The sequence below is a fragment of the Silurus meridionalis genome, chromosome 6 (assembly GCF_014805685.1).
Source record: "Silurus meridionalis isolate SWU-2019-XX chromosome 6, ASM1480568v1, whole genome shotgun sequence".
Lineage (NCBI taxonomy): Eukaryota > Metazoa > Chordata > Actinopteri > Siluriformes > Siluridae > Silurus > Silurus meridionalis.
Window position 1 is genome coordinate 23,861,834 of NC_060889.1, and position 14,505 is coordinate 23,876,338.

Genomic DNA, 14,505 nt, shown 5'->3' on the forward strand with positions numbered 1-14,505 from the left:
TGTTCTTTAGGTGGAAATATTAATCAATTATAATACTATTACATGGGATTTTAATCATTTGATCCACTTGTCTTTTTCTAGTAATTGGTTAAAATATATTTTGAAGGCAAAGAATCACCTGTTGGTATGCAGTGGATGAGTCCCATCAGTACTAAAATGAGAAGAGAAACAGAAAAAAAGAAAGATGAAGTACACAATAAAATCTTCATTGGTTTTCTGTTGCGATACAAGACATTTACAGCAGGGTGGTCCGGTGTGAAGTGGTGTTACTGTTATTATTACAGAATGAAATATTTTACAATAGCAGCATGTCTCAGAGTGTTTTATTATTCTAATTCCACAGCAGTTTAGTTGATTAATGTCTAACTTTTTAAATGTATAACTTTTTAAATTATTGTCATGTTTAATGTGATGTGAAACTCAAGATACAAACAACAATATATTATTCTTGTCAACAACATTATAATAGTTAAAATGTTTTGCCTTCATCAGCCAACACTTGTGTCAAAAAACATACAGTAGAGAAACTGCAGAGGACAGTCTGCCTTTTTTTACACTCTTAACAAATGTAGTGGAATAAAGACCCCCACGACCAAACAAATACCAATCATTACAAAGCACTGACCCTCAAAACTTTAAATATTTTTAAATAATCACCTCCTTACAAAAAAAGTGTATCTACAAAAGCAATGCTCTCCACTTTTATATATCACACAATTCAAGACGTATAATATTATGCACCATACACATATTAAATAAAGTATCAATAGATACTGCCTACCAATGGATGGCAGTTTAAGTCAAAAAGTTAGCTTTAATGATTTGATTATGTGAGGAACCAACATGCACCTGCTGATTCAACATGTTGAATGTTTAAAATTTCTGCAAGAAAATAGTCACACAGAACCTGATATCAGGTCTTCTAGACCATTAATTGGTAATAATTTAATCTTTAGAAAAGACACACTTAACATTTACTCACAGAGAATCACACGGAGTGGCCCGAGATCCATTCTGCCCTACTGATGAGCCGTGACTTCGTGGAAGCCTCAACACTTCCTCTGTGTATCGTGTTTCTAAAGTAAGATCAGACTTTAGATTGTGAGAAAAATGATTGTGAGAGGGAGATTGAAAGAAAGAAAATGTTGCATTTGAAGATTTATATTTTACACTATTAGGAATAAAAGCAGTATACAAATGTTTTAGCATTCGAATTGAGCATAGAATGTTGCCAAATGTCTAACAATGTTTTAAGAGGAAGTACAGAGAGAGAGAGAGAGAGAGAGAGAGAGAGAGAGAGAGAGAGAGAGAGAGAGATCTGTGATGTTTCCTGTACTGGTTACAGTATACTGTCATATAAAAAAACGTCTTGGTGTTGGTTGAATAGTAAAAGTTTCAAGAGCAAATTGTCATATGTATAAAACAAATTAAATATTTTGTTACAGCATGCAAATTCTTACGCTGAATATCCTCCAGCAACCTATGACATAAATGATAAAGTATATAAGATAAAAAAAATGGAAATTACTTTCTGCAGAAATAGATTCAGTGGTAGTTAATGCTGTTATTCACATTGTAAAGGGATATATGTATATATGTATGTATGTCTCTGTGCAGATAATCGAGAGGTATGATATTATTTGCAGTGTTATTGTGTGTTGTGTAGGAAGGATTGGGGAATAAGTCAATCTCAGTTTCATGGAAATTTTGTCTGCAGTAAGGAAAAATACTGATGGCCTGTTGGTAAAATCTGTATTTCAGCCTTGATGTTCTGGCTTTATCACTCCTGTAGCATCTTCCTGATGATAGGAGGCTGTGCCGGCTATGGAGGCTGACACTTGTCCTTAAAGGTGTTAATGGCTTTCCTGCTGACACTGGCTTAATTGAGGATCTCCATTGTTGGTAAGGCTATTCCAGAAAAGGTTTGAGCAGCACTCACCACCTGCTCTTGATTTCACACCTATAGAAGCCTCTGATGATTTGGCTTGGCATGTTAAATTTTCTTAGCCCCTGCAAGAAGTGCAATGTCATTTCTTGACTTATTTTGTAGTGGTATAGGACAGGTAAGCTGTTCAGTGATTGTAACACCAAGGAATCTGAAGCTGCTCACTCACTTGAACTTGGTCCCACTTCTCCCTCCTCTCATTTACATTCACATTTACATTTACATTTGCGGCATGTAGCAGACGCCCTTATCCAGAGCGACGTACAAAAGTGCTTTGAGTCTCTTTAATCCACCATTTAATACCACCACTATCACATCGCAATTATAGAAACCATCAATACAAATTAAAACGCAATATAACAATGCGCGTCATTACAAAGAGAGAGGCATCTCACATATGGAGGGTGAATAACATTTTTACTAAAGCAAGCTCCAAACCTCTACACTACAACTGCAACTGCAACTGTGCCACCTACATCATCTGGAGCAGTTTAGAATCAATATTTGTCTAATACCATGACAAAAACATAAAAAATGTAAATTAAATACAACCTACCTAACAGAGACGCATACCCATATAATTTGCACCGCTTCTGAGAGGATGTAAGCCAGTCGTACCGCTCATGGGCATCAGGTCTGGAAGTGGCAAACAAACACTTTCCTGGACTGAGACAAGCTAGCTAGGTTTGGGGTTGGCCGACCTCTCCTCACAATGTCTAGCTTTTTTTTATTTATTTATTTTTTTCAAGTATGTTAGAGGCCAAAACAATTTATCTCCCTCCATCAGCCATTCTGGGCAATTAGAAGTTGAACTCAGATGTATTAATGTGTGCAAATCGCTACAGATGTGTTTTGCTAGTCGAACAGTTTTCCTTTGACCAACCAATCAAAGGATGGAAAAATGCTGAAGTTATTCTGGGCCAGCTAGCTAGTCTTGTAAGGGCAAATTTATAATCTAATTGGTTAAAGAAACAGGCCCATTGCTACTAAAATCTAAAGGTACAATGGCCAGCACTACTAATTGTGAAGGCCCTGGGCAGATTAGATTGACATGGCAGCACATAGAGGCTGAAATCTCATTGGACAAAAGAAATCTAACATTCACAAACACGTACTGGAAGCAGTGCAGCCAAGAGAAACACTACGAAATTAAGAGAATAAACTGTTGGGAAGAAATTAATACAATTTCATTAAACAAATATTAGAATTTAATTTTTAAATGTAAATGTAACTACTGTGAACTTTGGCAGCAACATCAATCTGTGAAACTGTCACAAATTTTACAGTCACATTAGTGGTACACATTTCAGGACATTTTATTATAAGCTGCAGTCATTCTAACCTTCATTGAGTTCAAATGTATTGCATATAATTTCTGAAATGTCACACTTTCAGGATTTTACTCCAAGAAAAATAAGTTTATTGGTTATCCAAACCCTGCCTCTGCAATGAGACCAGAGTTACATGAAGAAAGTCTTCCTGTTTCAAAACAGATGTGAACATGATCCAGCAGAATGCCGACTTTTTATGAACATTGTAAAGGTTGAAGGCTATTTTGCTGCACAATGGTAATATTTACCCTTCAATAACTGTTGGACATACAGTTCATATGAAGTAAATCTATGGTCACAATTGGATACACTAAGTACTATTGTTTTATTTGTGGGACAGCAGAGCAAGAGATTCATATTATCTGCTGAAGGAACTGGCTCACAGGAAATTCAGGACCTGTTCCCATTTGGCTCATTCCAGGTTAGAAACACAGACGATGTTAAATATCATAGCAGACACACATGCACACACACACACACACACACACACACACACAATTTAACAACACATGTTAAGATAGTAAACATTTCTAATAATTAAACAAACAGCAGCTTCCTTTTCATTAAGATTATAAAAGAAAAAGTTGTCTGGAATAAATTTTAACAAATACATTTTTTTCTGACATTTTTTAAGGTAATTGTATTTTATTATTATTATTATTATTATTATTATTATTATTATTATTATTAGTATTATTATTATTATTAAATTTCTCCAAAGCTCTTTTAATTTAAAATTGACTCCAGTATTATAAATATTGACTTGTTTATTTATTAAACTTTTGAAATTTACATTGCCATTTACATTTACAAAAATGTATTGCCTGTTGGAGAGATGGTCATGATGGGGACTGGGTGTGTCAGGTTTATACAAGATTATACAGCATGCCACTTGCTTTGTTAACAGTGTATCAGAGGTGGGTTACTGACGTGCAGAGATGCACCTTTAAGGGAAACACTGTGTAAGCAAACATTTATCTAATAATTGTTTTTTTCTTTTGAGTAACTCTGTTGTTTTTTATTTGAAAGAACAATTAACAAAATAATGTGGTCTCTAATTAAATTAAACAAACAGATCAATCCTGTGTAAAAAGTACATGTTTCTCTTTGTGGTTATAAAGAGCTCAGCTCCAGCTTGTCTGACTGCTTGCACATTTTTTTTTTCCTCAATATTTTCTTCCTGGCTTTCTTCTGTCAACTTTTCAGCCACGAGTCAGATTTACAAATTTCAATCTCAGAAAAATGTATATTGTTTTGCGTTTCAGGCAAATCTTTGTTTTTTATGGGTCTACCAATCTGTTTGTTCTCCTCTGCTGGCACACAGCTATAGTCAATGCCATGTTGTCTCTGGTGGTGGTTCCTCATGCTAATGTGATTAAAAGACTCTTCACAATGTTCGAACAGGAAGGGTTTGTCCCCTGTGTAAAGAAAGTGTCTGTCCTGGCTGAATGAATGATCACACCCCTCACACTTATAAGGTTTCTCCCCCAATTGTATGTGCAAGTGTCTTTCATATCTGTGAAGGGCGGTAAATTTCCTGTTAAATTTGTTGCATGTGCATTTCTTTTTAACTCTGTGGCTCTTTATATTCATTGCAGGTAATAAAATTTAGAAATGCAACCGGTCTATACTCAAAGTCTATACACCAAATTACTTTAATAGTGTTCTGAAATGGTTTCTTGGTAAAATCATCAGAAGTATCGTTGTCAAAAGCCTCCTCTGAGGAGCTTGGCAGATACTCGTCTGTATCTTTTTTGTTCGCTTTCCCAGCAGGTTCTTCACTTCTGTCCTCATCAATAAATATCGCCTTATCTGCACTCACTTTGGTTTCGTCTGAGAAGCTCTGGAAGGTAAAAATCCTTTTTCAAACTGTTTTGAGAAAACTCTGCTTTCTTTCTCAATAAGCTCTTCACCACTGTATTCATGAATGGACATTTCCTTGTCATCCATCAACAGGTCAGAAGACCTGGAGACCTGGAGTTAGTGTTTTCATTGCATATTAGTGCAAGCTTTGAACTCTGTTTCCCATCATTTTTCCCATGTGTTTGCATCAGGAGGCTTAACTCCTCCTCCCTCACATTTTCATCATGTTCCTGTCTAAACAAGGTATAATCCTTAGCAGCCTGTGTGCTGTCTGCAAAAGTTTGGTTTGGAGACTCCTGAGGGGCATGTTACTGCTCAGTTGTCACAGGTATGCTGCCAAATGAGAACCTACAAGCATAGCCACATGGTAGACAATCACCTGAGAATAATAATAATAATAATAATAATAATAAAGAATTAATTCAATACATTAATCTATTTCCTGATTAAACAAAAAGCATTTGCTCTCTACTTATTTACCAGAACAATTACAAGAAAAAATTAAAGTGTGTTTTGCTGAGCATTAACATGCTGTCCTGAAATACACTATATTGCCAAAAATATTGGGTCACCTGGTCATAAGTATAGTATGTGAATTTGAACATTGCAATCCACATTTAGTCCCAATTCGCTGTTCTAATTCCCTCTACTCTTTTGGGAAGACGCTCCACTAGATTCTGGAGTGTACTTATGGATATTAAAGTTCATCAGTCATAAGTGCATTATGAAAGGCAGGTACTCGTAAGTGAGGAGGCCTGGAGTGCAGTCAGCGTTCCAATTCATCCCAGAGGTGTTCAGTAGGGATGAGATCAGCGCTCTATAGCAGGCCACTCAAGATCTTCCTCTCAAAAACTGGTAAACCAGATCTTCAAAGAAGCTCACTTTGTGCACAGGGGCATTGCCAAGGTTAAGTCAATGCAAAAATTTTTATAGCGTATCTAAAGATATAATCTTACATTCCAGTGCTCATGTTAGTTCTCTCTCTCCAGTGCTCTGTATTGATTAAAGATTTATGATCACAATCTTGATGTCACCCAAATGAGGATGGGTTCCCCTTTTGAGTCTGTTTCCTCCTAAGGTTTCTTCCTCATAACATCTAAGGGAGTTTTTCCTTGCCACAGTAGCCACGGCTGCTCATCAGGGTTAAATAAACATTGTTCACTTTAACTGTTAATTTCTGTAAAGCTGCTTTGAGACAATGTCTGTTGTGAAAAGCGCTATACAAATAAACTTGACTTGATGTACGATAGAATTGAGTGCCTCCAACTTTGTGGTAATGGTTTTGAAAAGAACCACATGTAGAAGGAAAGGTCAGGTGACCCAATACTTTTGACAATATAGTGTACCTTGTTGTTTGGTTTATCAGTTGTCTTAGGGGTCCACTACGGTGGCTGAAAAGTGCAAAACACATTAACAAATTCCGAAAACAAAATAACATCCAAAAACAAAACAACAAATCCAAAAACAAATGAACAAATTCAAAAACAAATAAACAAATCCGAAAACAAATGAACAAATCCGAAAACACATTAACAAATCCGAAAACACATTAACAAATCCGAAAACACAACGACTAACCGCAAAAGGTAAGTATAGTTTGTGAATGTAAACTGATCATTGGACAAGACACCTGTCAGTCAAGATATACAGATGAATGACAGGTGTCTTGTCCAATTATCTGAAAGTGGGAAAATACTCTGTGGACTGACGAGGCTAAAGCTGAACATTTTGGAAGGTGTGTGTCCCATTACGTCTGGTGTAAAAGTAACACCACATTTTAGACCAACAGTAAAATATGGTGGTGGTAGTGTGATGGTATGGGGCTGTTTTGCTGCTTCAGGACCTTGAAGACTTGCTGTGATAAATGGAACCATGAATCCTGAAGGAGAATGTCTGGCCATCTGTTTGTGACCTCAAGCTGAAGCGAACTTGGGTTCTGCAGCAGGACAATGATCCAAAACACACCAGCAAATCCAAAAACAAAAGGAAGACTTTGGAGTGGCCTAGTCAAAATCCTATTGATATGCTGTGGCATGACCTTAAAAAGCTGGTTAATGCTTAAAAAGTCTCCAATGTGGCTGACTTACAATTCTGCATAGACGAGTGGACCAAAATTCCTCCAGAGCGCTGCAACAGACTCATTGCAAGTTATCACAAACGCTTGATTGCAGTTGTTGATGCTAAGGGTGGCCCAACCAGTTATTAGGTTTAGGGGGAAATACTTTCACACAGGGCCATATAGTTTTGGATTTTGTTTTCCCTCAATAATAAAAACCTTCATTTAAAAAATTGCATGTTGTGTTCACTTGTGCTATCTTTTACTAATATTTGAATTAGTTTGATGATCTGAAACTTTAAAGTGTGACACATGCAAACAAATAAAAAATCAGGAAGGGGCAAACACTTTTTCACACCACTGTAGAAGGAGAAACTGCCTTCAAATTACAATACATTTCTAAGGATGGTGGATGAGGATTGGTGGAAAAAGATGGGCTACAACCAATAAAATGATCACGTACCGAATGTCAGTAACGTAAGCGCTTAGCAATCACTGACTCTGAAAGTGAAGTGTGTGTGCTTATTTTTTTTCTATATGCAATGAACATTGTATTAAACTTTGTTCATTTTTACCAGCCTGATCTCTCTGTAATGTTCATTTAGCATTTTTTTTTTTACCACAGTGCTGAACTGTTTTGCTTAGACTTTATTACAAAAAAAAAAAAACTGTTTGATGATCATTAAATGACTATTTTATAAACATTTTGGGTTAAATTTTTGGGGCTCTAGTAGGCACTGACAAATTTAGGATTAAAATGATAAAATAAATATATTGAGGCAGAACACATACAGAATGTTAAAAATGCTAAAATTAGTAACCTTCAGCACGTTTTTTTTACTCCATATAATAAAGATGTGCTAACCAACCTGGTTCACATGACAGTCAAATCCAGAAACACAACATATTACAATATTTATCTACAATTTGTCTACCCTGTCACATATAACAGCATGTACCAACTCTATTTCGACTGGGGCCAAGATTGCATCATCTTGTGGTAACTGTGTCGTCCCAAGCACTGTAAAAGGACAGAGATTTCCAAAAGAGTAAAGTTAAGAAAGCAAATGACAGATTGTTGTATTACTATGCTTGTAAATTTTTAACTGAATTGGCAACTCTGGGGCTTTAGCAATTGTATGAAACCAGTGCAACCTTGTTTAGAAGCCCTTGCCATTAGTTAAAATGGAGTGGAGTGGTGTGCAATGATCATTTGCTGCAAAATCTTTTATAAGAATGCTGACAGTGTGCTGCCTCACGACGGAAGCTCGAACAGCCTCAATATTCTGTGGTGTGCGAGCCACTCAAACACCACCCTGGGGACTTCTTTTAAAAGGCTGAAACCATTTCTTTGAAATTACGCCCTGGTAATTACTTAACTTGTAATGATGCCTAAATTCCCTTTGCACAGCACTCTGATGCCACTGCTTCAATTGTAAACACCACAGGGTCACCATTTTCCAGTGCCACCCTGTATTAAGGGGAAATATTTTCTGCTGCTTTTCCATTCATTAATTGATGCAATTACTCACTGGCTGCAAACATCTCTAAGTTTGTCTTCTTTTTCACACAAATGATTTGCCCAAATATTACTATATTTAGTTTATACACTAACCAACAGTGCATCATAAACAGTTGAACAGTAGCATGGGAGTACCCAATACTGTCATTTGTACAAAACAACCCAGTAGGCAACTAAAAACCACACAAGCAAAACCAAACCATGACAGAAAAAACAAACCACAGGGGGCAAACCAAAACCATGGTGGCACACCACAACTGCAAAAGTCTGACAGCAAAACCAAAGCATCTGCCAATTTAAAATCATAAAAAAAAGCAACACACAATACCAAATTATTTAACAGTATCTCACAACGATAAGTCGGTTGTTACTCAACATCGAGTGCTAGTTGCTTATTGGGCATGTCAGTCTGAGGATGTTTTTTATTAAGACAAATTATGATCCTCAATTACAAATGTTTTCATGTTTTTTAATTATAAAATACATATTATGCAATTTTATCAGTGGCAGGGCATGCATTTCATACCTAGACCTATTAAACTCTTAATACTATCATTATGACACCATGGCTATAGAAACCATCAACATTATACAGAAACAGAGTATAACAGAGCATTGCATCCCAGACAGATATCTTAGACAGCGAGACTGAACGCCTTTACTAAAACAAGAAACTTAATCCACATAATTCAACAAGTCTCCTTGCACGCCTTCTAGAAGGCATTGAAATAGCCAAATCGTAAAACTGACTGTTTAAAGCAACAGCTACAGGCAACATGGATTGTAAGCAATGGGACTTCTGCAGTGTTCACAGTGATGGCTCAAGGCAGACAGAGAATTTTGAACCCGGAAAAACATGATATGATTGATCAAATAAAATGGGATAGAAACTCATAACGAAACTTGCACTCGGGTGCACTGCTCCTAGAAGCAATGTACCCGAGATAAAATCTATGAAATTGCAGAACAAATTGCAGAACTACAGAAGCAGCAGTGTCAGGATAGTCATGCCAGGCCAGCAGATTGAGAGCAGAAGTTAAGTGGAGCTTATAAAGTCTATAGAGGTTGTTGCACTACCTAATACACATAGATTTCTTTTATTACATATGCGCTAATTTTCATAGATTATTTTGTAGAAATATTTCACAATATTTACCGGAAATTGTTTTCAATAAGGTCACTTTCAATTCAAAATGTAGCAATATTTTTAAACATTAACCATGGTAATGGATAACACAATAGTTCCTTAATAGTTAATACCAATATTACTATTACTAATACACATAGTTAAGTTTTATTAATGAGGTGTGTACTGAATTTGTTTATACAGACATTCAGGTTACATTCACACTCTTTTTTTAAGAGAATGAACTACGGCGACCTGTATATGCAAAAAAACAGGTCACCATAATTCATACTGTTAAGAAATCTGCTTCTGTTTAATCTCCACTGAAACCCACCACTGAAGCTATTATCTAAGATCACTCTTTTCACCAAAACTAAATGTAAGATAGCGGTTTAGGAGTACCTTCCTGAAGCGTCATCCGTTGAAGTCTGATCCGCTATTGTTGGAGTCCGTAATGATGTTAGACTTGACAATAAAGCAACATGAAATTATTTTCACTGGAGCTGTTTGCAAATGTCAGAGATCCAACATCTTTTTAACCCCGACAAGCTAAACACAGATTTCTTTTGTCTTCAGTTTGATAATGGTCACAGAAAAAACAAAGCATCACTTTTGAAACTGAGTCTCTCCAGCATTGAAAACGCACAACAATGTTCACGGGTCTTCATTCTTGCCCTTGAAATTTGTATCCTTTTCCTTTTGCAGTCTTAATTTATTTTGAGTGTTATATAATGCAAGCTGATGTCTGTAACAGTTGGAACTGCTGCCTGAACTCCTGTTTGCTCTGTCATTGCTGCTACACAAGTTAGTTATGTTAAATCTGACATTTAAAAAATTGTCTGTGGAGATTATATATAGACATAATGTCAGGAATCCACCTGCCACGCTATCTTTTGTGGCTCTCATGCCTCCGCTCTCTCTGGAGCTCCAGGCTTAACCACGCACACCTGGGGCTCGTTGTCTCTCATGCCTCTGCTCTCTCTGGAGCGCCAGGCTTAACCACGCACACCTGGGGCTCATCATCACTCCGCCCCCGCTCCTACATAAGCTCCTCACTCTCACTCACTCCCTTGTTCATTATTGAATGTGTTGGACGTTACGTACTGCTGTATTTTGATGTGTTCAGGGTTCCCGTGCATCTCGGATCAGCTATGCTTCTCCCCTAGCGCACCTCAGACTCTGTTAACCTAAGGACTGTGTGTACTGTACTACTGAATGTACTAGAGAGAAATCCAAATCAATATTTGGTGGAACCATCTTTTGCTTACAAAACAGCATCAATTATTTTAGGTATACTTGCAATTCAAGGTACAGTATTTGTAGAAACTCAGCAGGTGGGTTGTTCCCAACACCTTGGAGAACTAACCAACAATCTTCTATGCGCTGCCTGAAATCCTTTTGTCTCTTCGTGTAATCCAAGACAGACTTAATGATTTTGTGATCAGAGATCTGTGGGGACCAAACCATAACTTCCAGGACTCTGTTTTTCTCTTCAATAAAGACTTTCAATGACATTGGCTGTATATTGTATGTTGAGAAGAAGAAAGAGTCCTGGAAGGCATGGTTTTGGATTTCACAAGCCTTGATCTTGGTAAAGCGCTTCCAGTGTTCTGCAGTCATAAACATTTCTTTTGTGCTATGACATGTCTACAAGGTGGCGATTTCACAATTAAGTATTCATATATCTTGGTTATTTTCTTGTTAGTTTAACTTGTTTATTTTTATAATTCAACATTTTTTATAATATGTATATTTGTCTGAGTTTTTGATTTTTCAAGATTTGTGATATTTTTTTGTTTTGGGTTATATTTATACATATCCCATCATACTTGGTGGTACAGGTCACTTCCTGTTCACCGCATGCAAGAAAAAGCCACGATGAGCATTGAAAGCGGCTATGCTTATTGTTAAGAAGATATGTTTAATTAAAATAAGTTTGTGCAAGAAGTTACTACTCTTAGTCTACAAGCAGGCAAAGTCGTATGTAAGTTTATTTTCTGTTTTTTGTCTAAATTTAATGTTTTTCTTTGTAACTTAATGTTTTTTGTATATTTATCCTTTTTATTCAGTTCTACGGTGTTGATGTCGGTGTAAATACTACTGTGATGTCGGTTTTATTGTCAAGCTTAATAAACATCAGTGAAAGAACCTCGGCCTTCGGATTGTGACTAAGGGCGGCATAGTGTTCATTCTTGTTTTACTTAGTTTCTGGTCGTGAAATCGTTTGGCAGTGCAGCACAGTTTCTTGCCTGCACAACATGAATCTCTTATGCCTGAACTCTTAATGGGTTCCACCAAGTTTCATTCCCCCTCCGACCACGTGATCACTGCTTTCACTATAAAAGCAGTTCACTACTTATTGTGTGGCGTGAGCACCTCCTAGTGGAACTGACACATATACAGTGTATATATACACGCACACACACACACACACACACACCCCACTGTGTGCATTATGTGTGCATTGTGTCATCAATTACAGCACATTTAAACTTGGAGTAAATGAATCCATTAATCTGGGCACATAACATGACCTGTCTAAACACTACATTATGTATTTCAAGTCAAGAGTTAAGAGAGAAGTATTTCTTATCATATTGAATAAACTGGCATAATTAAACTGTTTTAATTTACAGTAATTATAAAAATTTAACTAGCGGATGTGATCTATAAGAAAATAGTGTTTCACTCCTGTTTCTTCTGTATTTTGTCCTTAGGAGTTTCTCATTATTGAAATGCTGACCCATATTCATGTGAAGCTGAGAATGTAACACTGCGGTTCCCAAATGAGAAACTCCAGCACCACAGAGTAAACTCCCTGTCAGCTTGTTCACAGTAAATCTTTCAGTTCAGACACACCCCTTTATTTCATAAGGCCAATGTTTAGACCAGGAACAGGAAGTTCAGTCTGTGGTACAGGAGTTTCTGTCGTGTGTGATAAAGCTCTGCTCCAGTACCTGAAACATCTCACATTAACTCATTTTATGACTGTCAGGGTTCAAAACATTGTAATGTGGACAGATTTTCTTAAATAATGCATTTTGCTGTTGGTTAACAGTAGATGTTAACAATAGTTTTTATTCAGCACTTATCTTTTTTCATAGTTAGATTTGTAGACATAAAAATGCGGGTGCACTCTTTAAGACATAATCTTTCTTAATAAACAGTGTATGTGTCATGTATGTACTTTCATAAATATGCTTTCTTTAACCTGTGCTGTAATATGAATCTCTAATATTATATTTTATATTTATACTGATCAGAAGACCAGATCATTTCCCTTCCCGAGCCCAAAACCAGAGAGGATTTCCTGCAATGTAAGAAAACTTTATTTTATTTTACTATTAAAGTACAGTAAAAGAAAAATCACATATTCTAGCATGTTATAAAGCTGGGGTCATAGCTCAGGGTCAGTCATAATGCAATGTCCCTGAAGCAGAGAGAATTAAAGGCTTTGGTTGATGCAAGATGCAAATTATAAGACATACACATTCAGAATCTGTCGTAAAAAGCATTTCACTGCACTGTATGTATGTGGATGTAACAAATAAAATTTGAATTGAATTGAATTGGACGAGGCAGTTTGCCTTATAACCTGAATTCTAATCAGTATCCAGATTCTAAGATGCAAATTATAAGACATACACATTCAGAATCTTACACAGACACTTTCTTTCAGATATTGCTGGTCTAAGATGTTTAGTTTTTTCACAGAAATTATGCCTGTCAGCTCATGCTGGAGCCCAACATACTGGGAGGTTGAGTGGAGCTGATTTGAAATAATGTTGTCATATAAAAGCATTATCAGAAAGAGAACAGGTAAAGAGTTTGCGTTTGGGAACAATGATCAGTCTTGGAGTTTATATTGTTCTCCCCTAAGATGTTAATTTTGGCACATTGAGAAACAAACTAAAATCTCCAAAAGAAAACACGCCTCTAGAATAGGAGTGTATGTGGACTATAGGGCAGGATCCTTATCCTACTACAGCATCTCTGACAAGATTCCACAGAGACACTCTTCCACAGAGCCCAACCAACACACATTACCCAGGGTTTTATGGGGTTTTTTTCTGGATCAATAGTAAAGCTTTTACAAGCATCACTTTAAAAAGTGGCTCTGGCCTTATGTAGTGTTTACATATTGAAATAATGCACATGTTACTGCAATAAATAAATTTTGTAAAATATAATGAGTTTAAAATAAACTAAAGTAAAGGAACTGTGATTTGAAAGTGTCACGATAATGAGTTGGATGTCCTCTTCTGAACATATGTCAGATTTTAGCTAATGATTCATGATGGTTCATGAGTTTTAGTCATTGATGAATGTGCTGTACTTCTTATGAAGTATGTGATGAAGAGCATGTGATCAGTTTTTTATTTTTTAAAGTGCAAACAAAGAAAAATATTTTACTAACTAAGTTGAATGAGGGGGTTATCTGATATTTGTAAAAGTAATGAAGTCTTTGTGTGTCACTATATAAATGTAATCATGTAAAAAAGATTTCATCTTGTAGAATTAAATGTTAGAATTAAAATCACATCCAGAGGCATGTTTCAAATTAATTTGTGAACATAAATGATCTGAGATAAAGAGCTCATGTAGAAATGATCTATAGTGTTGCAAATGGCACATGTAAAAATATATATTTGTCCTAAGAAA

The 14,505-nt window shown here is 36.2% G+C and overlaps 1 pseudogene; it reads left to right on the forward strand.

The window, feature by feature from the left end:
* Nucleotides 1–14,080: 14,080 nt before the first annotated feature.
* Nucleotides 14,081–14,216, forward strand: LOC124388163 (annotated as a pseudogene).
* The last annotated feature ends 289 nt before the right edge of the window (nt 14,217–14,505 follow it).